Raw genomic sequence first — 23,523 nt, 5'->3', positions numbered from 1 at the left:
TCTCAGAGTAGAAAATAGTTTCAGACCTGAGAGGTTAAGTAGCAAAGTCAGTTTATGTCAGAGACAAGAATTAAACCTCGGGCCTCCTGGTTTCAAAGCCAACTTCTTATCTACCACCACATATCACATCCAGAAGTGTATGGGGTGTTTAAGTAGGCCTCACTTCTTGGGTGGGGTGGGGTGGGGTGGCCGACCCCTTTTCAGGGCTAGTCATTCACCTCTGGTGTCCTCCTCTCGTCTGTGGTTCCAGGAAGTTATAACATACTTAGTTGCCATATCCTGATGAACTATATCGTTTATGAAAACTTCCCTTGGTGGAATGGGTGGATAAGACCAATCTGTTCTAATAGCTAAAGAAGGAGGCTAAAGCAGGCACTGTGGGGCACTTAGAACTTGGCCAGATGTCAAAGAGCCAAAGTTATCCACTGCATCCCAAGCCAACACCAGTTGCTTGATGTTTGTTCTGCCATTGAACTTTGATGACTCTGGAAGAATGAAGATGTCAACTATCTGCAACTCACCTCCAGGAGAGGCTTTTGTCATGCTTTAAAAAAACATGTGCCCATAAAAACACCGATGAAAAGCAACTGCTTGACTACAGGGGTGGAGGGGATATGACTGAGGAGAGACTCTAAATGAACACTCTAATGCAAATACCAACAACATGGAAATGGGTTTGAATCAAGAACACGTGTGATACCCAGTGGAATTGTGCGTGGGCTATGGGAGAGGTGGTGGGAGGGGGGGAGGGAAGAAAAGAAAATGATCTTTGTTTCCAATGAATAATGTTTGGAAATGACCAAATAAAAATTAAAAAAACTAAGTAAATTAAAAAACAAAAACAAAAACATGTGCCTGGGGAAGCTAAGTGGCTCCGTGGATAGAAAGCCAGGCTTCTAGAGATAGGAGATTTGACCTCAGACACTGCCCTAGTTGTGAGACCCTGGCCAAGTCACTTAACCTCTACTGCCTAGTCCTTACCACTCTTCTGCCTTGGAATCAATATTCAATATCAATTTTAAGACAGAAGGGTTTAAAAAGAATAAAAAAAAACACATGCTTACTCTATTTTTGTTAATTTATTTTAGGATCTATTCGTGATTGCTACTTCGGAGAAGAAAGATAGGTTTACATTACAAAGGGACAACCTGCACTTCCTTTTAGGTTCCCTGGAGAGATGCCTGCAACTTTAAACTTTAAATATGTTTTCCAAGAAATCAGAAAAAAATATAGCCATCTTAAATAAAGTCAACATGAGCTTCTAACAAACTAGTCTTTCAGAAAGCTTGATTTTAGCTAACAGAAGAACTATTGATGAAATTAAACCACCTGTTCCCAATGCCTTTGAATCTATCTTTTTTCCAGTGAGGAAGAATGTAAAGCCACTACCTTACATTTAGTCACTCTTCACAATATGGCAAGAGGGACAAGAAAACGAAAGAGGAATGGTGGAAGTCTATAATAGCTGAGCTGAGTAAGGCAGAGTCCTAAATTTCCTTCTCCAAATCAATTGATGCTTTAGACCTTTTCAGTTCAATCGAGTAGCAGTAACTAAAAATTTCCCTACTCTAACAAGAACTCCTTCAGCATTTAACGAAACTTCCCAGAATACCATTCTTTTCACACATATATTTCTTTCATTGCCATACCCCATGAGACAAGTTAAGGAGAAAGTGGAGTGAGCACACAGAATAGTTTATGGCAACCTCCCACAAAAGCCTCAAGATCAATCAACCATGGAGGATTGAGGTATGAGCTCAATTTCAGTTTCATTAAATCAGTATGCATTTCAGAGGCAATACTATATCTAGATATACATGGTGTGTTTCTAGCACCTAGTCACAAGAAATTTCAGAGAAATCAAAGTCTTTTGATTCACTAGGAAATTAGGAGACAACTAAAAAGTACTAATCTGGAGTCAGAAGATATAAGTTCTCTGCCACTTGTATGAATATGGATGAACCATTTATGATTCCTGGGTTGTCCAGGTGTTTTTCAGTTGTGTCCAACTCTTCATGATTCTCAACTGTCAGACTATAAGTCCAATACCCAGGGGAATCCTAGAATCCAGGATTCTAATATTTTACTCCAGACCATTTGCCACTGTAGTTTAGTCCTTTCAGCTGCATCCAACTCTGGGTGACTCCATTTGGGGGGAAGGGGGAGAGGAAACAAAGATACTAGGGTGGTTGCCCTTTCCTTTCTCCAGCTCATTTTACAGATGAGGAAACCGAGGCAAGCATGGATAAGTGACTTGCCTAAGGCTATTAGTGTCTGAGGCCACATTTGAATTCAGGATAGGTCCACAGCACTCTAGGCCCACTGTGCCACCTAGCTGCCTTTGGTTACTTATTTGCAAAATGAGAATAATCTTTGCATGGCTTACTTATATCACAGAGTTGTTCAGGATCAGATGGCAAAGCAAAGATGAAGAGCTCTGTAAATGTCAAAGTGCTGAATAAACATCAGCAATGAATTTTACAAGATGAAAAGTCATAACAATTTGAAAGAGCATGCTTCTTGGATGATTAGGAAAACTTGGGTATGAAGGAAACACCCTAGCATCAGAGGGCACAGTGGAAAAGTACTTTTATCTTAGGAGAACTTTAAACTGAAGAGGATAATTGAAATGCGTTTGAATACTGGCTCTTCTATTTCTTCTTTATGCTACTCGGGGCCAGTTTCTTAACATCTCTGGTCCTATTTTAGCTATGGAAGGGACTTCTAGAGTTTATTTAATCCAGCTAATCTGTAACAATGAAGGGAGGTTGGCCTGGATGACTTTTAAGGTCTCTTTCAGCTCTAAATCTATGATATTATTACAAAGAAGGGAGAAAAATGCCTACCTTTTGTCCACCAAACTAATAGCTAAGAGACTCAGATATTCAGCAGACAAAATTTAAGAAAGGTACCAGCAATAAAATCTGTGACCTCACATGATTGCAAGCAATACACAAGCCAGATTGGACTATAGAGGTCCTAACACAAGGAGACAAGTTTGATTTCTTCAGGTCTCATCCAAAGTCCCAATGAAACCAATGATATGGCTCTGGAAGCATATATCTTATTTAAAAGGAAAAGGGCAGATAAAAGAATAACATCAGATAAATTTTAAAAAAGAAAATGCATTCATTTCAAGAAGTTCAGGAACTACATTTGGGGGTAAATACAGTGAACATTAGGATGAAGATCACTGGAGAGAAAAACAACATAGCCACTGGAGTTGACTAAACATCACCTACACATACAAAGAAAATACGACAATTAAGGAAACAGATCACAAAGAGGCATCATAGCATAGTTATGGAGGATTTCAATAATCTTGAATCTTCTGAAGCTCTCAAACAAAAGCCAAAAGTCAATAACTTCTTGTTGCTTTAATCTTTCAAAAGATGGAAGAACCCAAATGAGACTTCTGAACAAATTTGTCTACCAAAAAGGAGAAAGGTGTCTGGGGACAAAATGATGGAAACCTTGAAGGGAAGTGACAAACTATTCTTATAATTTGTGATAGTGAAGTAGAGGAAAACTGGGTATTATCATTTTAAAAAAAACCCCCACCCTTCTGTCTATAATCAATGCTAAATATTGGGTTTAAGGAAGAAGAGGTAAAGGCTAGGCAATGGGGGGTTAAATGACTTGTCCCAGGGTCATACAACTAGGAAGTGTCTGAGGCCACATTTGAACCCAAGATCTCCTGTCTCTGAACCTGGCTCTCAAACCACCTAGCTGCCCCCAGATCCTTTTAACAAAGGAAACCAGTTAGAAGCAGATGAGACCAAAATGGACAGCAAATGCAGCATTTTATAACTGTCTCCAAACTCTATAATAATAATAATACTTAACATTCATGTAGTGCTTACTATGAGTCAGACACTGTGATAAGCACTTTACAGATTTATCTCATTTGATTCTTTTAACAATCCCAGATGATAAGTGCTATTTTTTGATCTCCATTTTACAGATGAGGGAACTGAGACATAAAGTGACTTGCTAGTGCCTGAAGACAGATCTAAACTCAGGTCTTCTTGACTCTAAGTTCAGCACTAAAAGGACAGAAACCAGTGCAAGACTTTTTGTTTGTTGTTTAGTCCTTTTCAGTTGTGTCAAAGTTGTATTCAGTCATCTTTGGGGCCTTTTCTAGGGGTTTCTTTGGCAAAGATATTGGAATGGTTTGACATTTCCTTCTCCAAGTTTAAAAGTAGAGAAGGAAAATGTCCCAATTTCGAAAGAAAAGTAAGAGGATGGAGTCTGCAAACAAGAGATCAGTGAGGTTGACCTCAATTCCTCTATTGCATATTATTAAAGGGAAGGTTAGTGATTATCTAGAAAAGATGATAACCATAAAAAGCCAATAAGAAAGCACAGCCTCATCAAGCACAAGTCATGCCAGACTAATATAATTTCCTTTCTTCATAGAAAAAGAAAATTGGTACTTTGAGGGAATCCTACAGATAGTTTACCAATATTTTATCATCAAAGCATTAGACAAAGGCCCTCATGTTATTATTGTGGAAAAGATTGAAAAATGTAGCGGAAAGGGAAACTCGCAGATTAATCATAGCTGGTTCACTGAAGTCTCTAGTAGAGTGCCCTAGGGATTTGTGCTTGGCTCCATGTTGTTTACTATTTTACTAATGATTTTTTATAAAGGGATAGATAAATGGCTAGCTGGTATGTTAAACTATTCAAGATCCCAAAGTGGAACTGAGGGCCCAGGAGGCAGGTTAAGACTGAATGTATACTTATCAGATAAGGAACCTCTGAAGTTCCTTCCAATTTAGATTCTGTGAAATTATGCAGGCAAGTAATAGTCTTTAATGATAGTCTCCTACAGAAAGGAAAAGCACTTTAAGGGATAAATCCAACTACTACCATGGTGTAACTTCAAGTTCTACTAACAAGTACAATGGTGTAAAAAAAAAAAGTCATTCTAAGTGTGAACCTTTTTTAAATGGTTTAATCATATCATGAGTTAATACTAAAATTGCCTAAAATCCAAAGTCCATTTTGGAATATAATTAGAAACACATTAACTTCTTTTTTCTCTTAAAAAAACAAAGCTATAGGCATCACGACAACCTTACATCAAGGCTTGGACACAGAAACCAAAGACAAAGTAGCTATAGGCAGAAAATCTTCATTTAACACTTGAAATAGCAGAAAGGCTGCTATGTTGCATAGACAGGCTTGCCTTTTGGGAGGTACACTTAAGGAAACATAGTAAGTTATACTATGATCTTCCAGAAGGTGTCCTTGTCCAACAGGGTGGCTCCAGTACAGCAACATTTCAAAGGATGATACCATGAAATCCTAGAGACAAAAAAGGGAACCACTACAAGATGTCTCTTAAGTCAGCATGACATATTTGGTAGATGTTAAAAGAATATTTTTAAAAAGAAGGGTCAAGAAAGGGCTTTACCCAGCACCCCCTAGTTGTGCTTGGATTAAACTCCATGAAATTACAACTTGCCAGTCTCCCAGTAGAAAGGAAAGGGGTCCCACAAACCTGCTATCTTTATTTTTATACAATCCAAGAAGACATGTTACTATGTTTAATTAATTTTAAGAAAAAGTCTTGCAACTATATAAAAAAAATCTGTAATTTTTCTATTAGGTAAGAAGAGTAAAAGTTTTTCTGTAAACTTACATATATATATATATAACTGTAGATAATTAAAAAAACACAAAACTATAGATTGTGTTAAATAATGAAAAGAAGTTGCAGCCTTAAGTTTATGAAGCAATTAAAATAAAAACAATTTATATTTCTGTTTAAATATAAGTCAGCAGCTACATTAACTTGTTTTCAAATAATTATTTCCTAAAAACTAAATTGCTTTCAGTAATTTATAACGTGATACTCCTCTAAGTGAACAATCTTTAATCTCAAATCTCTTTCAATCACACCTCACATCTTTAAAGCTAAAAGCCTTATTAATTTCCGGGGTTCTTTACTTTTTTCATGGGTCATAGAGCTTGAGCCCTTTGGTAAGGTGTGATAAAGCCTGTGAACATCTCAGAAAACTGTTTTAAAAGGCTGAAAATCAAATATTTAGAGAAGGGAGTTGAAAGATAGAAGTCAAGGTGATATAAAGGTTTTCTGGTAGATATATCATAAGAATATTAATGAAAAGGATAATCAACACAAGATATGAAAATAAAGGTATCATTTTTTCAATCTAAGTTTATGGACCCCTTGAAATTTGTCGATGGACCCCAGCTTGAGAACTCTTAATCTAGAATGAACTCTTAGAAAAGAAAGTAAATGGTATGGTTCTGAATTTTTCTAAAAAAACAAACAAAACAAAAAACCCCCCAAAACCAAAACAAAATGAATTTTCCTACAAACAGAACTTTCAAAAGTCAAACATACTCAACCTGGAGATAATTAAAATAATATTGAACTTGGGGTGTTAAACCTGTAATTATTCCTCTAAATTAAACAACCCAATTTGGTTTAAAGTAACAAATTGGAAATGTTAAGATGACTATTAAAAATTGTTTTAAATGATTCAGAATAAATACCTATGGGAATACTTAATTAGCATTAAAATTAGACTTCTTAGAATTCTGCTATATATGCCAGTGAAACCTTAATTTCATTTTATGTCCAAACAAAGTAGACTTTCTACTGGTCAGTTCAAATTTTAATATGTAAATGGTAAATAAGAATTATAACCCACTTCCCTTCTCTAAAGAAATAAAAACCAAATCTTTGCCACCCAAGGCATTATTTTTTTTTAATCTTGTTGAAATACAAAAGATATGTACTTACATCTTACAAAACAAGACTGTAAATATTCTGATACAGTTCCTCCTTTAGTTGGCTCAAGAGTGATGATACACATATGTGCATATATGTCAATCTTTTACTGAATCCAAATTTATAGTCCCTTGTGACTATTAATTAGAATTTATTGCCTTTATCTTTTTTTTTTAAACCCTTACCTTCCATCTTGGAGTTAATACTGTGTATTGGCTCCAAGGCAGAAGAGTGGCAAGGGCTAGGCAATGGGGGCCAAGTGACTCGCTCAGGGTCACACAGCTAGGAAGTGTCTGAGGTCAGATTTGAACCTAGGACCTTCCATCTCTAGGCTTGGCTCTCAATCCACTGAGCCACCCAGCTGCCCCCATTGCCTTTATCTTAACAAGAAATATTCACTCAGTTAAACAGAATCCTTTATGACAGAATTCCAAATTCATCATATATTTCCATAGTTTTCATTGTAATTTTTCACCTGACTTTTAAGTAACACAAAACATTCATTAAATATGATACTACAATGAGGAAACAAAACTATCACTCTTTGCAGATAATATGCTGGTATACTTAGAGAACCCTAAAGAATCAACAAAAAAACTAGTTGAAACAGCAACTTCAGCAAAGTTGCAGGATATAAAATAAATCCACATAAAGCATCAGCATTTTTACAGAGGACCAACAAAGTCCAACAGGAAGAGCTAGAAAGAGAAATTCCATTTAAAATAACTGCAAACAATATATAATGCCTAGGAGTCTATCTGCTAAGAGAAACCCACAGATTATATGAAAACTATTACAAAACACTTTCACAAATAAAGACATTTAAACAATTGGAGAAATGCTAATTCCTCACAGGTAGGCCAAGCCAATATGATAAAAATGACAATTCTAACTAAGTTAATTTACACATTCAGAGCCATAGCAATCAAATTACCAAAGAATTATTTTATAGAGTTAGGAAAAAATAGCAAAAATCATTTGGAAAGACCAAAGGTCAAAAACATTAAGGGAATCAATCAGAAAAAATTTTATGGAAGACAGCCTACCAGTTCCAGATTTTAAACTATATTACAAAGCAGTAATCATCAAAACAATATGGTACTGGCTAAGAAGTAGAGTGGTGGATCAGTGGAATAAATTAGGCATACAATACACAGTAATAAATGACCACAGTAAGCTAGTGTCTGATAAACTCAAAGATCCAGGCTTCTGGGTTAAGAGCTCAACACTTGACAAATTGCTGAGAAAACTGGAAAATAGTTTGGCAAGAAGCTATGTGCAGACCAACATCTCACATTGATACCAAGATAAAGTCAAAATGGATAAATGATTTAAGCATAAAGGATAATATCACAAGTAAATAAGGGAGCATGAAAAAAAAAATGTACCTATCAGATCTATGGAAAAGGGAAGAGTTTTTGACCAAACTAGAGATAAAGGGGATTACATGAAATAAATAAGATAATTTTGATTACTTGAAATTAAAAAGCTTTTGTACAAACAAATGTAGTCAAAATTAGAAGGAATATAGGAAATAGGGTGGTGGTGGTGGGAACTTTTACACCAAGTTTCTCTGATAAAGACTTCATTTCTTAACTATATCGGGAACTGAGTCAAATTTTTAAAAATAAAAGTCATTTCTCAGTTGATAAATGGTCAAAGGATAGAAACGGGGAAGTTTTCAAGCAAAGTAATCAAAATGATCACCAATAACATGAAAAGATGCTCTAAATCACTACTCATTAGAAAAAATACAAATCAAAACAACTCTGAGATACCAGTTCACATTTAACAAATTGGCCAACACAACAAAAACAGAAAAGGACAAATGCTGGAGAGGATATGATAAAATTAGAACACTAATGCATTGTCAGTGGAGTTGTGAACTAGGTTCAACCATTCTGGAGAATAATTTAGAACTACAGGTATCCCTTCCACATCTCAGGGTTTAGAGGCCTGGTACCCCTGAAATCTGGAACATCTGCATAAAATTTTTTAGCTCTCCTTTCATACCAGAGAAGAAGTCTGAATTTTTTTCTTTTTCTTTTATGGGGTGTTTATGGTAAAGGAAATTGTATATATTCATGGTATTAAAAATAAAATAAGTTGATATTATATAATACTCTACATATATTTTATACATTTCTGAGTTTCTAAACCTTTTCTGGATCACCTGCTGGCCTTCAAGTGTTGTCTATGGCTTCTGCAAAACTCCCCCCCAAATCCCATTTAATTTCTTATGACAACCCAAGATATATCACAACCTCAATAGGGAAAGTTACAATGTGGAAGGGATACTCGTATTCCCAAAGGCTATAAAACTGTGCATACTATTTGATCCAGCAATACCACTACTAGGTCTATATCCCAAAGAGATCAAAGAAAAAGGGAAAGCACCTATATTAGCATTGGCGAAGTATTGGCACATGTGCTCAGCCAGCATGGAGGGGGCTGCTCCATTCCCCCTTGTTCCAGCGCCCAAGGACATTTTTTGCATGCCTCTCCCCTCTGTCCAGCCACCCAAAGCAAGCACTTCCTCCTTCTGTTCTCTGAGGCAATGCAGGGGGCTCACAGGCAGCATAAAGTTGCAGTTTGGGCATGTGAACTGGAAAACTTTTGCCAAAACTGACCTATATGTATAAAAATATTTATAACAACCCTTCTATTGGTGGCAAAGATTTGGAATTTGAGGGGATGCCTCAAGTGGGGAATGTCTGGACAAACTGTGGCATGGAATTGTGATGGACTATTACTGTGTTATAAGAAATGATGAACAAAGTAGTTTCAGAAAAACCTGTGAATACATGAATTTGTGAAAAGTGAGGAGCAGAATCAGAAGATCACTGTACCTAGTAATAGCGACATTATAATAATGATCAACTGTGAAAGACTTAGCTACTCTGATATATAAGTATTGGTTCAAAGGCAGAAGAGTGCTAAAGGCTAGACAATGGGTGTTAACTTGCCCAGGTTATACAGTTAAAAAGTATCTGAGGTCATATTTGAACCCAAGATCTCTTATCTTTGGGTCTGGTTCTCACTCCACTAAGCTACCTAGCTTCTTTTAAGCTTAACTTTTTTTTCTTTTTGTCTATTTCTTTTACAACTACATATGAAAATGTGTTTTGTATGACTTCAATAGTTCTAGAAAGAGCTGATAAGAACTCTATTAAGGGTGACCCTGTGAGCAGAAAGAAGATAAATGCAATCAATCAAGCAAACATTTGTTTATTTGTTACCTTTTCTCTAAGGCATTAGAGCTGTAAAGTCTAGGCAACTGGGGTTAAGTAACTTGCCCAGTCACACAGCTAGGACTTGTCTGAAGCTGAAATTGAATGCCGTTCTTTCAACTCCAGGTTTGGAATTGTACCTACTGTGTTATTTCAAAAACATTTGTTATGAGGTTATTCTGTGCCCAGGGGCAGCTAGGTCGCTCAATAATTAAGAATTTCCGCCTTGGAATCAGGAAGACTTCTCTTACTAGCTATGCGACTCTGGGCAAGTCACTGAACTCTGTTTAATGAGCTGGAGAAAGAAATGGTCAACCACTCCAGTATCTCTGCCAAAACCCCAAATGGGGTCATGAAGAGTTAAACTAGATTAAACCAACTGAACAACAGAAAATTGTACCTGGCACTGGGCTAAGGACCAGGGATACAAAAACAAAACAGTCTCTTCCTTAAAGGACTTTGTATTCAAATAGAGGAAATAACATGAACATACACAAGTTAATATCAAATATACAAAATGAATACAAGGGAGTTTAGGAATTTATTATGGAGGTAGAATTGACAAGATTTGGCAATAAATCAGATCTCTGACTATTTTCTCTACATTTCAGTCAAAACGAAAGCCTAGTTGTTCTTGGAACATGGTACTATGTCACCTCCTCCTGGAATATCTGGGATATCCAATCAGCTATATACACAAGAGTATAAAAATTCCATTCCTCTTCAGAATCTAGTTCAAGTGATGTGTCTCTGAAAACGTCCATGTTTGTTGTGGCTGAAGTACATTCTCTTTCATACAGGCCTCTTCACAAATAGCTTTGTGTTACAGTGATCTTATCTTCCTAAACTTCAAGCTTCTTGTAGACAGGAACTGTTGCCTTAATGAATGAACAAAAACATCATAGGTCACTTAAACCAAAATGACTGAAAATTGGATTGAGATTGTGGAGCAGAATCAGTTCACATTAATTCAGAAGGAAATTTATACTCCCAAAATATATTAAGTGCTTTAGTAGAAAAGAGCTGAACCAGCAAAAAACAAAACTTTAATCACTTTTCTTTCTGACACTGCCCTGAATTATTACAAGCCTTTCACCTCTATGGTAACAAACACCTTATCATGTTAATTTTTAAGTGTTCTATGTATAAAGAACTGCCACGCTTTGGGACATTTTTCCCTGAAAACACAGCATCATCTTACTAGGATACACAGCCACACACCACCATGTATGTGCTTACTGCAAATAATGCACCTTGACCAATCAATGCTTTATAATTACTTCATGTCACTAATACTTCCTATCCCCTCATTCGTAAGATCATGAGATGGCTGTACAACTCAGAGGTATACCATTAAATAATCAAGAACAATCCCAAGAAATACTGGGGCATATGAGTCTGGTAATGCCCCTGAATGGCAATCTGTGGATACAGCTGACAGCCAAGTCAAACAGGTGATGTGCTGAGCTGACCCCTATACTTTCACACAAAGTCCTGTTATGAGGTAGTCAATTAAAATTAGGAAGGCTTTGTCTGTGATAATAACTGATAGATAGATTTTAAAGTTTTCAAAGCACATTCCATGTATTATCTCGTTTAAAATACTTTACTCAATGAGTAGCAATTGCTAATAAGTCCTTTGGGTTTTTCTTAAGGTCTGTATTACTGCTTCTTTCCTAACCTCTCCATTAGTTTATGAAATATCTTGCCTATCTGGCTAAAATTGTCCATTAATATCCTTAATGAAACAGGATGCCCTGAATTACTCAAATAGGCTTTTTGACTTCTAAATTTGCACTATTGATGCAAGTTTAATTATCAGGTTAAGGTGCTAAATCTGATAGATTTTTTGAGTCACAAACTTCTTGCATATTAAGACGACTAACGACTAACAGGAGTTTAGATGGTTGTCAAATGGTTAGTAACATCCCCACTCTGAGGAGACCTTTTATTCATACTGGCAACCTAAAAAGAAAGCTTATTTTCTTCACACTCAAGTGCTTTTAATTTAAAACATTCAATAACTACAGTGCCTGCATGCTGCTAACTCTTAAATTAAGATATAGCCCACTTCAATACAAAATCACAAACTTTATCATAGGGTGGCATTTTAGGTGAGGCTGGAAAATGTGATTTTAACCCATTTCAGTTAAAAAATCCATTGTGACTTTCAAAAAATCCTAATATCTGCAGATAAACTTGCCAGTCTAGAAGTACAATTTCAACATTTACAAAACGCTCAAAAGCAGTATTTTGTCTGTGGATAAGAGACTGAAAATCCCCAAGTGAACCATCTTAAAACTAACCAGACAGTCTCTACAACCACAAGAAAGCAGCACTGATTTCAAGGAACCACGGTCCCAGGGGCATACTGCAATACTATGAATCTTAGTACAACTTGTGCTTTACAAATATACCCAGAATTAGGGCACTTGAGCTCAGGTAAAAAGAATAGGGTTAACCACCTCCTTTCTTCCCAAACGACCATGCATTTTTTCACACTAAATATAACAACTACAAAAAAAGGGAACAAAATCTGTAATGTTTTCCCCTTGGTACAAGTTGAAAACTAACTTAATTTATGACTGATAATTGAGATAGTCACTTTTTGAAAAACTGATTATTTCCTGCTTCCATATATTTTGGTGAATTTTATTTTATTTTTTAAACTCTTACCTTCTGTCTTGAAGTCAATACTGTGGTATTGGCTCCAAGGCAGAAGAGTGGTAAGGGCTAGGCAATGGGGGTCAAGTGACTTGCCCAGGGTCACACAGCTGGGAAGTGTCTGAGGCAGGATTTGAACTTAGGACCTCCCATCTCTAGGCCTGGCTCTCAATCCACTGAGCCACCCAGCTGTCCCTGGTGAATTTTATTATAAGAAAAGCTGTCATCGATAGATTAATGCCAAGAAAAGAAGCATGATAAACTTGAATATGATGCCTCAAATATAATCAGGTACATTCAAATTTTCTCAATGTATCAATGAATAAGGCAATTCTTTAGGTGAAATTTTATCATAATAACAGATCTTACTTGTAATGCATTGAAATTGATTTACATCACTAAAAACATATCTAGTAAAAATATATTTTATGGACAAGACAAAGCAACAACACAATGAATGTTAAAATTCAGTTTGACCAGCCAGATCAAAAGCTTTTTCACTGCACCATTTGATTCTGCTACTTCCACACTATTAAAAAAAAACAACAGCAACAAAAGAAACCACTTATCTACTAGAAGGTCAGCAGGATATTAAAAATGAGCATGTTTTATTGTGACCATATTTTTGAAAATCCAATGTCTTATAAAACCAGAGCCGTCTTCAAGAGCAAGTTTGTATTTGAAATCTATACAGAAGTCTCTCATGTTGTATGATTTTTATGAAGTCCCATTCAGAATTATATTTTGTGCCATTCCAACACAGATGCAAAAGCACCATATACACTAATAAAAAAGGGAACAACATTTAAATTCATGCCTTCCCTTAACAAAGATGAGGAAAATATAAACTGCTTTTTAAAAAAGGCTGGTTCACATTATTCTGAAACAAAATGCAGACAGCTTCAAATATCCCAAAAGATGACTTAAAATTGAACTGGGGTCTGAGAACATTTTGTTTTTTTGAAAAGATATTTTGTTTTCCCAATTATACGTAATAACAATTTTCTACATAAATTTTCTGAAGTTATAAAATCTAAAATGTTTATCTTCCCCCTCCTGGAGATGATAAGCATTTTGATCTCAGTTATCCATGTAAAACAGATTTCAAATCATTCATTGTTATAAGAGGATACTCATGATAAAACCAAAACCCCAAATTAAAAATACAAATAAATTAAAATGAAAAATTTTATGCTTTGATCTGGCTTCCAACTCCAACAGTTCTTTCTCTGGCAGTGGACAGCATTCTTTGTCTTAAGTCTTTTAGAATTGTCCTGGATCACTGTATTGCTTAATCTAAGTCTTTCATGGCTGATCATCATACAGTATTGCTGTTACTGGATAAATTGTCTGAGAATGTGTTTGTTTAAAAGTGCCAACTGTATTTAAACATAATCAGAAATACTATTCAGAGAAGAGATCCATCATGGGCCTCACCATTCTGTCAGAGTGGGATCCACAACACACAAAAAAGATTAAGAACCCCTGACTTAATACATTATTTTCCATATAACACAGAGAGAAATGTAATAGTAATATTTTGTGGAAAGATTCAACTTTACTATTAAGACACAAGTATTTCCTTTTCTTAACAAATTTAATTGTTTCTAAATCACTTGTGATTATTATTCCAAACATATCATCAATCCTATGCATACTTAGTACATACATGTGGCTAAGCAAGAAACTAAGACTCACAACAGAATCACAATAGAAATCCAAGCAAAAGCCATTCAAGGGACTGCAAATTTTCCTTAACTACTTTAGATATAGGTTTTAGAATAAAAGTAAAATTTGAGATGTGCACCTGCATATCTTAGTCATTACCAACATGTTATTTACTTAACTGTTTACATTTCTAAGCTTTTACAACACAAAGTACCACTCTACTCAATGCAGAAATGACAGCTTTTGGTAAAGATAAATAAGCCTCTTTTTATCCTTTAACTTTTAGAGGTCAACTTCAAATTTTGCTCTTCAATTTCAGTTTACAATCCAGACTGATTCTTCTATACAGAGTTGCAGAAGCACAGATTGAGAAGACTATTTTTCTTCACTCCACAATTACTCTCATTCCCCACAAACAACAAAAAACACCACTTGCTGACACAGAAGGGGATGATCAAGTTAGGTAAGTATAAGCCCAAAGCAGAACCATTTTACAGTTATAATTAGGCATCTGGGACCTATAAAGCTGTGTTTTGCCAGGTACAGATTTTCTTGCAATTCAGTTGTCTACAATGAATTTCATATTCTGAGGCATTTGTTCAATTATGAAAGATGGTCTAAAAACTAGGGTATTTTGAAAATAATTTTAAAAAAGTTTTCCTGTTAGAAGCTAGTTTTATGATATTACAGATGTATCATGTCTATTTAAGGTGTTCCTTGACAAGATGAGAATTTTTGGGGGGAGGGGGGAGGTCCATAAAAAAAAAAACTTTTTATATCCCAGGGGCCAGGGGCATGGCACCCTCGTGATCTAAAAAATCTGAGTCTTTGTACCTGGTGTAAAATATGACTTAAATAAGTATTTGGTCATAGGTTATATGTAGGTCAATGTTGAGATATCTCTATTTCTAGCCTTTATGTTTCATTTGCTGGCTTTCACTTTCTTTTCACAAACCTCAATGTTTTACTTATTTTAAGATTAAAAGAGAAATTGTGCATATTTATGGTATTAGAAGATAAAAATGCTGACATTATACAATACTATACATTTATTTTATGAATTCCTGAGTTTCTAAACTCAGAAATTTTTCTGTCATCTGCTGGCCTGCATTGTGTCCTCTGTGGCTTCTGAAAGATTCTCCCCAAAATTGTCATTAATTTCTTATGCCAACCCACAATATATTATTACTGTGATGGGGGGGGGGGGAGTTGAACTATGGAAGGGATACCTGTACATTGTGGGGGATCTGACAAGCTTTTAGTTATTACAAATATAAAAGATTCTATACCAACCAATGCTCCTGACAGATGACCTGCTTAGAGAATAGAATTTATTTGGGGGTATTGACACTGAATAAACAACTTTGTAATAAGTAACTTTTAAATGAACCTGAAAAGTCTGACTATGGCTACTTTTCCCCTGCAATGATGTAAGAAGTAATCACATTCTCTTTATGAAGGGGTTAATGATCATGTTCTTCAAAGGTAAGCTTTATTCACATCTTGTTCAGCTGCCAAATATGGCCCTCTCCAGAATACCTTTTTCTAAAGGTGGATGTCCTGAAAAGCCTTTTTATGTTTCTTTCTAATCACCCCCTCTAGCATATGCAACATTATCACTTATTCTTTAAAAATCAGAGCTAAAAGAAACACTGATTACTTACTACAAGGAATCAGTCTACTTGAACAAAACCATCATTAAGAATAACTAACTCACAAGCAACCAGTTCTAACAGTTTAGGTGTTTTTATACATAAAGTTTCAGTCTTCGGAACAAGACTACATGGGCCAACCAATTTCCACATATAGGGCAAATGAATCAAAGACAAAGCTCCCTAATCCTCCCCATAAAACTGCCAGCTAACTGAAAGGGGAACTGTTGTTATCTTAGTTTTTGCAGGAGCATTGTCCCCTCACTGGACCACGAGTACTAGTTATAGACAGGAGATTTAATTCTTTCACTTGCTCAAGATCCCAGGTAACAGGCTAACCACATCCTTCCCTAACCAAGATTAATTGTCCCTAAATTTAAATGATCTCTCATTCCCATCTTAACCTCTATTATTTATAAACTAAGATATTTCTTTTATGACTCACCCAAGACAGGGAATGGTCTTGGCTTGGAAAAAGATTGGGTGGGGAAAGGTTGGTCTGGGCCTGTAGTTTTCGTAGGTATAAGAGACTACTAGTGGGAAAACTTCCTCCAGTGATGCAGAAAGCTTCCTCCCACTCTAGGCCATCTAAAATTGTAAAAAATTGATTTCTAGCTTAGAAATTTGAAATTAGCTTATGTTATGTAAAGAAAAATAGGGATCTCCCCTAGCCAAAGGCCATAAAATCTAATCAAGTATTTAATAAGGAACTACTCACCATGCAGTTCCTCCTCAATTTCTTTTTGCTGAAACCCTTCCCTTAGTTCCAAGTCCAGCTCAAGTGCTATGCCCTTTTCTATGAGGTCTCTCCCTCTTTCCCCCTGCTCTATGATCCCTTTCTTTAAGTTCTGGATCCGTTTCCTATACCTATTTATAGCCTCATTTATATTATGCTTATTTGCATGTCCATTTTCTAGCTTTCTCTACTAGATTCAGTTTCTAATGGACAAAGACAATGGCTAGTTTCATTTTTTCACTTACCCAGCAGGGAAAACTGCTCATGGAAGGTGCTTAAATGTTTACTGAGTTGAGCAAAAGATGAAGTCTGACCTGAAGGAACTTTAAATCTGTTTGGGGAGGAAAGACAAATGTGACTCATCACTAATGTCAGCAAGTGTTGCAGACTGCCCAATGTCCAGAACCTACAATGACTGTTATTGGGGTGGGCATAGGGAGAAGAAAGCACTTCCTATTCAAGAGGCCCAAAAGCTATTACAAAGGAGGTGGGATTTGAGTTGGATGCATAAAATTCTGTCAGAGAGAGGTCATCTGAGGTGACTAGAATGTCAATAAAAATGTGTTGGCAGAAACAGGCCCTAGCTTGAATGGAGCTCAAAATCTACAGGAAGAGTAGGAGATAAAGCTGAAAAGGTAGATTGGAACTAGACTGGGGAGATTAAGAGCAAGTGAAGGAGCCTATTAACAAGAATGAGTCCTAAAAGGTTCTTAAACAGAAGAATAAGATGAACAAAGTATAACTTTAGGAAGATGAATCTGGCAGCAATGAACAAATGGGCTAGAGTAGGTAGAGAAGAAACAGGAAAATCCAGGAAGAAGCTGGTAACAGTTTAAGCATGAGGTCATAAAGCCTGTTAAGAACTACGGGGGGATGGGGGGCAGCTGGATGGCTCACTGGAGACAGGAGGTCCTGGGTTCAAATCTAACCTCAGACACTTTCTAGCTGTGTGACCCTGGGCAAGTCACTTAACCCCATTGTCTAGCTCAGGGGTCCCCAAAGGTCATGTATCCGGCCACCCACCCCACTTCCAGAAGGGGTACCTCTTTCATTGGTGGTGAGAGGAGCACTGTGGTGCTGCAAAGCGCAGTGTTGCTCACGTACAGTACTACTTCCGGTGACATAATCCTTTGTGTGGTGCCTTAGAACAAGGCGCCCTGCAAAGGATTATGTGGCTGCACAATGGAAGACATCGGCATGGTGAGCGGCGATCTGGGGGAGGAGATTCTGCACTGTGCATACTGCTGCCCCGTTAGGGTTAGGGTTTTATAGTGTGGCCCTCCAACGGTCTGAGGGACAGTGAACTGGCTCCCTGTGTAAAAAGTTTGGGGACCCCTGCCCTTGCAATTCTGCCTTAGAACCAATACACAATATTGATTCTAAAGTGGAAGTTATGGATTAAAAAAAAAAGAACCACAGGGGAGGCAAGAGGAATGGAAACAAAAGGAAGGATACATAAACAATTCAGGAGGAAAAAATGACTGGATGTGATCAATACCTAGATCTTTGGTGAGAGGCACACTCAATCTGAAGAAATATTAAGGTGTTTCAAAATACTCAATACAATCAAATTCAGATACATTTTATTCTACTGGTGCTATAAAGCTGGTTAGATCATATGGACTTTTGGCTGCATTCTGGAGGGGGGAGTCCAGGTCCAGTTTTTATCAAAAGTAGGTAGGCAGGGGCAGCTAGGTGGCTACACTTTCTGGCTGTGTGATCCTGGACAAATCACTTAACCCTACCTGCCTACCCCTGACCACTCTTCTGCCTTGATATTGGTTTTAAGACTGAAGGTAAGGGTTTTTTGTTTTTTTAAAGAGTGAAAATAGGTAGGTAGTCTTTATAGGGTTTTTTTTCCTGTATTTATTTTTATAAAATTATGGTTAGAGAGAATATACTACCCAATTTTAGAACCAGAGATGGGAAAATTCTGATCAAGGTAATATGTTCTTCACTTAAATGACAACCAAAAGAGATTTTACATTTGCCTAGCTGGGATTAACATAAGTATCAGCTCATTTTGGAAAAAAAAAAAGACTATATTAAAATCAGTCCTTTTTCCTTCAGTATATTAAAGAGACATTGCTTATTTTAGGAACCATCTTTTAATGAGTATACTTTAAGTTCCCATTATTAGATATGCTATAATCTACATTCACATTCAGGTGGCTTCCCCCAAATAATCAAGTATATTGCTGGGGGAGGGGGGTGGGGAAGGAAGGATGATGTATGCTTCCTGGGCTGAATCAACACACTGTTTTGTAATTACAGCTCATGGGATGAATAGAGAGGTGTTAATAAGCTTCACTCAATGATGCTTTTTTTTTTTGGCTTATTCACATTATCTTTAATGTTTAAAAAGAAATATTTTAAGGTAAGACATTTTTATAATCAACTTTAAACCTCAAATCCTAGAAATAAAATACTTGGGAAAGGGCATAACAATTTTATAAATATGTATTTACCTCTCCTTTCCATATATTAATTTTTTTACCTATGTACCCAAGGGGAAAGAACTCAGGAGAATAACATATAACACATAATTTCCAGAAAATGGCAAGGTTAATATTATAAAATGCATTTGGCCTGAGAGATTTAGAAGTCAATAATATTATTATCTCAAGCTTTTGAAAATATCTTAAGGTAGGTTGAGATTATTAATCTCCAACATGGTTTACTTACAATACTCCTTAGCAAACAAAACATGATAGTATTTTAAAATGGCAGGATTCTGAATATTTGGGAAAGGAGCAGGAGAAATTTAGGTAAATTTAAAAATCCAATTAAATTGAACAGAGTTTCTTCCATCCTACTGATGGAAAGTTTAATCTAACAGCATTTTCTACATCAAACTGATCTATTGACCTAATTCTCCCATTTCTAAATTAACCTTTTTAGAACACATTTTTAGTGCCAGATAGCTATCAAAGGTAAAAAAAACAGTCATTATTTAGATGTTTCTAGGCATTAATTCCAGGAATGACTCTTGTTGAAGAGGCTGAAGGATGATGGGGGAAAAGGAAAGGAAAGTGGAGAACATGTATACTTTGTTATTTCCATAGGAAATAAATGAGCAAAGCAAAAGGCAAGCTAGAAAGAGACAGACAGCAGGGAAACTTGGCTCAGGGTCATAAAAGCTGTTTTTTATGGTCACTAAGACAGCCTCCCTCTCCATTCCACTACCTTCACCAAAACAAACAAACAAACAAAACCACCAGAAGGAACAATGGGGGGCGGGGGAAGTAATGGACATGGAGAGAAACAGACACACACACACATTTTCCATTCGGTCCTCTTTTCTATACCTGCTAATTTAGAAGAGGAGGAGGAAGAGGGAAGTGATGGCAGCATATGCTCTGGGTGAGATTTGTGTTAAATTGCTACTTTGGGGCCCAGAACTAGGCTAATAGGGCAGGTGTTAGAACAAATTGCATGTAGCAGTGACAGGTATTTCCCCCCACATTTCATTCTTGCCTCTGGTTTAAAAACCATAAGAGTCTCTCAATTTTACTCTTATAATTAAATCTGGATTTTCCAAAAACAGATGTGCTAAACGTGAAAGTTACCTTTCCAACTTCTGGAATTCTTAGACAAGAAATGCCAGATGGGGGGAAAACAACTTGTTTGTTGGAAAACAACAAAGCTCTCCCTCCACTGTTTCAATTTTCATAACGTGTATATTCAAGAAATCTTTTCATTCACAAACTAAATTTCATTCTTTTCAAAATAAAAGATCTTTAAACTGAGATCGGATTACTGGAAAACCTGCTGTAACCCAAATGGCTTAAGGACAAGAAATAAAAAAAAAAAACTCTTCCCCAAATAACTCATTAAAGAAGGCACATCTGAAAAACAAAAAACTGAAAAGTGTCCCCTTCACATATTTCTATTTAGTTCTGTTTCCTCATGAAGGGGGGGAGGGGAGGTAGCTCTAACTATTATATTTAAAATTATGACAATTTCATTCATAAAATGAACTTTATGTAACAATGATAAACCCATTCACAGCTTCAAGTCATATCAACATCCTAAATAGATACAAGTCAGTCAAAAAACACTTATTGTTTAAATTAGAATGAATATGTAGAAACTTAAAGCATAAATTGTGGATATACATCATAAGAAGATGTGGTACAAATCTTTCTTCATCCATCTACTGACGAAGGTTCCTCTTCTTGACTAGTAGTAAATACTTGTGTTTAAATTCAAATTACCTCCTGGCTGCAAGCACTGCCTGTCCAGTTTTAGGCTTCTTGTAAAAGCATCAGTTGCACATTTCGCACTGGAATAATGTCAAATACACCTTTAGTCAGCAGTCCAATCCAGTATGATGCTAACATACCGCTTTTGAATACTTTCTTAAATCCTTTTGCCTGTCAGTTCATATAAAATCAGTAAAATAAACTTTTAATGAGGGAGATAACACAGTTATAGCCAAAACAGTCAATTTAAAAAATCCATAGTTCAAGTGTGATTAAGTTCAGGTAGCCAAAGAGGGATAGTAAGTACCTTACCTTGTTTAAAGTGAAATTTGTAACAGACATTATGATAAAACTTCATTCTAACACCCCTAACTTCACTTTAATATGTCAATCAGTTGAGTTCATGCTAGTCATTTGGTCCTGGTAACTGGTCATTATCCGGTTGGTAAATGAAGACTTCCACTGAGGGAAACCAGCACCTCCAGAGGAAGTCCCTTCTACTTTTGGACATCTCTCATCTCTAGCAAGCTTTTATCTAATCAAGCCTAAATTTGCCTTTTTGTGATCAAGGCCAAACAGAGCCAGGCAAAGTATGGTATAGGGGAAAAAAAACACTACAATGTGCTTCTGGTGTCAAAGGACTTGGATTCAAATTGTACCTCTGATGCTTCCCTATTGTTTGTGTGACTTTGGGCAAATCATTTAACTTCCTTTGGCCTCAGTTTCCTCATCTATAAAAAGAAGATGCTGGGATTAAATGGTCCCTGAGGTCCCTTTTAGTTCTAAATCTGCTTTCTCCCACATGATAAGCCTTTTAAATATTTGAACACAGTTATCAAGTCCCACTGCCCTCCTGCAAGTCTTCTCTTTTCCAGGCTAAAATCCACCAATATCCATATTATTATCCTTCTCTGGATGCTCTCTAGTGTAACACTGTCCTTCCTAAATTGTGGTACCCAAAAGGAAATACTTCACACGTGCTGCTAGGAGTGTATAGAGGAACCATTATCTCATCTCCTTGGCAGCTGAAGGCACAATGAACAGTGCACCAGGCCTGGAGTCGAGAAGCCTTGAGTTCAAATCCAGTCTCTCTCACTCCACTTGTGTGACCCCGAGAAGTCACTTAACCTGTCTGCCTTGGCTTCCTCTACTAAAAATGAAGATAACACAGTACCTACATCCCAAAGTTGTTAAAGATTGAATGAGATTAATATTTCCAAAGAATTTAGCACGTGCCTGGCACAGTGTCGTCACTTAATAAATGTTCCCTCCAACCTCCCCTTTGTTCCTGGAAGCTATGTCTTCCTTAGTATAGCTTGAGATCCAATTAGCTTTTTTGGTTGCTGACACTGCTGACATGTTGAGGTAGCAATTCAGTAAATCTATAGAAATCTTCAGACAAATTACAATTTAGTTGCCCCTTTTTCATTCTGCATTTGTGAAGTTGGGTTTTTTTTGTACCTGTGTATAAGACTTTACAACTTTTTCATCTATTAATTTAGCTCAATTCTGTAGTTTACGATCTTTTTGGATCTTGACTTAAATATCCACTGTTTACTATCCCTCCCATCTAGATGTCACTTATAAATCTGCTGAGCATACCATTTATCCTTTATCCATGACTTTGATAAAACAGAGCTGAGAAAAGATCCGTGGGACACTTCGCTAGAGATATCCTGCCACTTGGAGTCTGGCCAGCCAACAATCCATTCTGATCATAAAGAAGAGATTCAGACCCTTCCTAGCTATGTGACCCTGGGCAAGTCACTTAACCCCAAATGCTTAATCCTTCTTCTCAGCCTTTCTAAGCAATTCTGAGACAGAAGGCCAGGGTTGTTGTTTTTTTAATAAAGAATAAGGATTCTGTGGATCCAAAGAATAGTTAGTTATAAGTAGATCCTGTTCCCTTTCTCCTTTGCAGAGGTTTCCACATGGGTGTAAATCATTACATAAAAATCTGATTTCTTCCATGTATTGATTTGTTTTTGTTAGTTTCCTCCCCTCTTCTTTCTCTAAAAAAAAAAAAAATCTTAGAAAGGATGTCTCTCAGAGTCTGGGAAGGGAAGAGTTATGAAGGAAGCTAAGTAGTATTCTAAAAAATGAATCTTTAAAAGAAAAAAATCACAACCACCTGTTTTGAATACATCTATTCATATTACTGTATAATCTATAGCATTCCATCTTTTCCCAAGAATAGTATTCCCTGCTGAGTCAGTTGGCTCCCAAAGGGTCCAATTCCCACTGAGAAGTGATTTTTTTGAGAAATGTTCAGTTTTGGAAATGTAGAGGTAAGCAGAGTGTAAATAGGGAAAACAGTTCTTGTTTGGACTAGAAGCCATGAATAGAAATCTCAAGAATACAGATATAGAACTGGAAAGGACCTTGGAGATCTAGTCCCTAAACTCCCTCCTTTTACAGATGAGGAAAGTGAGGGCAACGGGCTAAATGCTTTGGCTAAGGTCATGCAAAGATTAAGTAACTGAGATGTGCTTCAGACTCGATCCTCTGACTACAATCACTGAGCAGCTTCATTATGCTTCTCATGATAGAGTTCTCTGGTAGATCAAGTGTCAAGAAGAAAATGAGAGCAAGGACTAAGCTT

At 36.5% G+C, this 23,523-nt stretch overlaps 1 protein-coding gene and 1 long non-coding RNA gene across 2 annotated transcripts in view; both read right to left on the bottom strand.

The window, feature by feature from the left end:
• The window catches only part of NLK (nemo like kinase), a 141,888-nt gene that overhangs the window by 92,521 nt on the left and 25,844 nt on the right, over positions 1 to 23,523 (bottom strand). The window lies entirely within an intron of this gene.
• LOC130457537 (uncharacterized) overlaps positions 7,697 to 23,523 on the bottom strand; it is a 39,949-nt gene continuing 24,122 nt past the window's right edge. Inside the window, exons 1-2 of the long non-coding RNA XR_008916826.1 lie at positions 16,962 to 23,523; positions 7,697 to 10,874 (exon numbers count right to left, since the gene is read on the bottom strand). The exon at positions 16,962 to 23,523 is cut by the window's right edge and continues 24,122 nt beyond it. This is a non-coding gene — a long non-coding RNA (uncharacterized LOC130457537). The remainder of the gene's footprint in view (positions 10,875 to 16,961) is intronic.

The sequence above is a fragment of the Monodelphis domestica genome, chromosome 2 (assembly GCF_027887165.1).
Source record: "Monodelphis domestica isolate mMonDom1 chromosome 2, mMonDom1.pri, whole genome shotgun sequence".
Taxonomy (NCBI): Eukaryota; Metazoa; Chordata; class Mammalia; order Didelphimorphia; family Didelphidae; genus Monodelphis; species Monodelphis domestica.
This window is presented reverse-complemented; position numbering and strand designations above follow the sequence as displayed.